Source organism: Halichoerus grypus, chromosome X (genome assembly GCF_964656455.1).
Source record: "Halichoerus grypus chromosome X, mHalGry1.hap1.1, whole genome shotgun sequence".
Taxonomy (NCBI): domain Eukaryota; kingdom Metazoa; phylum Chordata; class Mammalia; order Carnivora; family Phocidae; genus Halichoerus; species Halichoerus grypus.
In genome coordinates, this window is record NC_135727.1 from 64,970,597 (window position 1) to 64,974,406 (window position 3,810).

The 3,810-nt window shown below is 38.3% G+C and overlaps 1 pseudogene; it reads right to left on the minus strand.

Moving 5' to 3' along the window:
• Positions 1 to 260: 260 nt before the first annotated feature.
• Positions 261 to 918, minus strand: LOC118552933 (protein lin-28 homolog A pseudogene; annotated as a pseudogene).
• Between the last annotated feature and the right edge of the window lie 2,892 nt (positions 919 to 3,810).

Below are 3,810 nucleotides of genomic sequence, written 5' to 3' on the forward strand. Positions count from 1 at the left end.
TCCAGGCCACTTTCAAAAGCTGGAGATTCTGGAAGCAGAGACTCAGATATAGCACACAAGGAGGGGTTTTTCCCCAAAACCCTCACGTGCGTTTGGATAGAGCATGGTTGGAGTTCATCTGCCTCCCCCCTTCCTCCTTCCCCTACCAAGAGGGAAGAGTGGGTAATGCTGTGGACTCCAGCCTGAGATACATGGCAGTGCCAGCTGCCCTTCCCCCACCCTGTCCCCACTTTCTCTACTCTGTGATTGATGCCTGCTCCTCAAAACTTCCTAATCACAAAATGATAGCCCCCACCCACTGCAGCCCAATTCTGGGCCTCTGGGAGCACGGCAGGGCTATGGATCTCCTCTTCTTCTTCCTCCCAAAAGTAGGCTGGCTTTCCTGTGAGCTGGGGGCCTGTTGGGCCTTAAGTGGACATGAGGCTACCATATGACTGATGCCCTGGCAGAAGTGGCACTTCTTGGGCTGGGGTGGCAGCTTGCATTCCTTGGTATGGTGGTCTAGACCTCCACAGTTATAGCACCTGTCTCCCTTTGATCTGTGCTTCTGCATGTTCTTCCCTTTGGGTCACCTCTCACTCCCAGTACAGAACACCCCAGCAGGGCCAGTGGCTCAGATAGCTTCCAGGCACTTACCAGACTTCTTAAAGTTAAAATCCACTGCTTCACCCTCCTTCAGGCTCTGGAAGCCCTCCATGTGCAGCTTGGTCTGGTGCACAGACATGGACAGGGGGTCAAGCATGACCCCAGTGTGTGTTGTCATGGACAGGAAGCTGAACCCGATGCACACATTTAACCACTTACAGAAATAGGAACCCTGTAGCAGCTGTGGCTCCTCTACTGCCAGGCGGCATCAGGTGCCTCCTCAGGTGCCTTGGAGCAGCCACCTGCAAACTGCTGATCTGACACAGAGCCCATGGTAGTCAGCTGAACTTGTGGCCCAGATGCACCTTGTCAGGTGGCTGCTGGCCCCAGAAAAGTCTGGAGGCAAAGGGGTGGCTTGGAGAAGACGCTGCTACATCTCCCCCCAGCACCTGTTCCAATACTTTGTATAGAATTATGCTAAAATAAAATGCAGAAAATACAATTTCTGGCATAGAAAATACCATGATGGTATTGGAAATTGGTGGTCCCAGCAGCTTTTCAATACTCTCCATCTTCTGTCCAGGTATACTCTCCTTCTAGGCTCTTTGTCTTTTGCTTGCCTGTCAGAAACCTAAACAACAAAACACAGATAATTAACCATCAGTAACTTGCAATGAGAAGCCTTTCTCCTCATTGTCTTTCCTTAAGGGAAGAAAATCAGATCATAAATCCTCCTTATATACTAATTTAATAACTTTGTTAAAGCCTTTTTAAAACAATAAAGACATTATTTTACAAATGAAGAATGGATAGACAAGCAAGAGCTAAGAAGCTTTAATCAAGCCACATGGTGAGGTAAAATGAGGAGCACAGGAGTACTCAGGATACTTAGATTTCAGATTTAGTTTTTAACTTGCCCTGTGACCTGGGGTAAGTTAAATGACCTCTCCTTTGAGGCTCAGTTTCTTAATAGGAAAAATTTTGATGGTGATATCTATGATATCTATGCTGCTTACCTTTGTAAAATATTGCAAAGAATAATTCGATAGACATTTGTTAAATTCCTATTATATGTCGGACACTGAGTTAGAATCAAATGAGATAATGAAAATCAAAATGGCAAGCCCAGATATGTTAGAGTGTTATTATTGCTCTAAAAGCTGCCTAACTTTCCAAAGAGATAAAGCTTTTGCACAAAGAATAGATTAAAAGGGACATAAATTTAAATATTTTCTTTCATATTTTTCTTCCAGGAAATTTCTGTTATTAACTCATAGCTGTCTAAAACTTAGCAGCCTCTAAAACTTGGCAGAATTATGTAAGAATGTTTTTCCTCCCTATCCGATGTGAAAGATCTCAGGTTGCTTATCATTTAAATGAGTGTAGACATGGACACTGCATAGCAACTATCATTAGTACTACTACTACCATTGAGTCTTTTTATTGATTCCTCATAAAGAAGAGAAAAAGGAACTAACACTTAGTGAGTACCTATTATTGGCCACACTCTGTGCTAGCTCCTTTACCTATAAAATCTCGTTTAATCCAAACAAATGTTTGGCAAGGTATATATTATTCTGCCCATCTTATAAATCCACTAACCACGTTTTAGTGAGATGAAGGTCACTTAGGAGAAATTGGTGAAATTCTAAGACAAACACAAGTCTTTCTCTCAAATCCCATGCTTTTTCTGACATATTCAAAGAAAAGTAGAGCTAGAATAGTCCATATTTACAGAGAGAGACCAGTAGAGAGGTCAGATTCTCTATGGAGGCCATATGGCAAGTTAATGACAGAACCAGATCTAGAATACATGTCTTCTGTTTTCCAGTTTAACGTATTTTTCCTTTAAGTTTCATTAAATGTATATGGTGTCAATTTAACTATATCCACCAAATATGATTAATTAATCAACTAAAGAAGTGAAGCAGTATTATCCTTAAAGTTAATAATTTATTAAAAAGTGTTTTCCCAAGGAACTAAATTTAAAAGGATAAAGTATTTTGATATAGGACTACAAGTTGAATTTTTTTTTTCATTTTTATTTTATATGCTGGTTTGGTTAGTAGTTTCCTGCCTTTCTTAAGTTTTATCAACTTGTTTATTGGTTTTTCAAGTAAAAGAGAAACCATTTTTAAAAACTGCAATTAAAAAAATTCCACACAAGGGGCACCTGGGTGGCTCAGTTCGTTAAGTGTCTGACTTATATCGGGCTCCCTGCTCAGCAAGGAGTCTGCTCGTCCCTCTCCCTCTGCCCCTCCCCACTGTTTGTGCTGTCTCTCTGTTTCTCTCTCAAATAAATAAATAGAATCTTTAAAAAAAAATACCACATAAGACTATAAACCAACTAGACATAACAGGCATCCAGAACACTGCATCCAACAACAGAAAAAAAAATATTTTTCAAGTGAACATAGAGCATTCTTTAGAATAGACTATATGGTAGGCCGTACAATAACCATCAATAAATTTAAAAGGATTAAAATCCTACAAAGTATCTTTTCTAACCACAATAGAATAAAATTAGAATCAATAACAAAAGAAAATTAGGAAAATTCACAAATATGTGGAAATTAAACAACATGCTCTCAAATAACCAGCCAGAGAAAAAAAATCACAAGGGGAATTAGAAAATGCTTTGAGATGAATGAAAAGGAAAACATAACAAAACTTATGGTATGCAGCAAAACCAATCCTCAGAAGGAAATTTCTGGTTGTGAAGACCTATATTTAAAAAGAAGACAGGTCTCAAATTAATAACCCAACTTTCTACCTTAAGAAACTAAAAATAAAGAAACACAAATTAAACTCAAAGCAGGCAAAAGGAAGAAAATAATAACAATTAGAGCAGAAATTAATGAAACAGAGAACAGAAAAACAATAAGAAATTCAACAAATCCAAAAGCTAATTCTTTTAAAAGATCAACAAAATTGGTAATCTCAAAAATACAGGGGAAGTTCTTCAACTTGATAAAAAACATCTATGAAATATTCACAGCTAACATCATACTTAATGATGGAAGACTAAATGTTTTCTCTTTAACATCAGGCAAAAGACAAGATGTCTCCTCTCATCACTTCTATTCAACATTTTACTGGAGATTCTAGACAGGAAAATTAGGCAAGAAAAAGAAATAAAGGCATCAATATTGGAAAGGAAGAAGTGAAACTATTTCTACTATTTGCAAATAACATGATCTTATATTTAAAAATTCCTAAGGAATC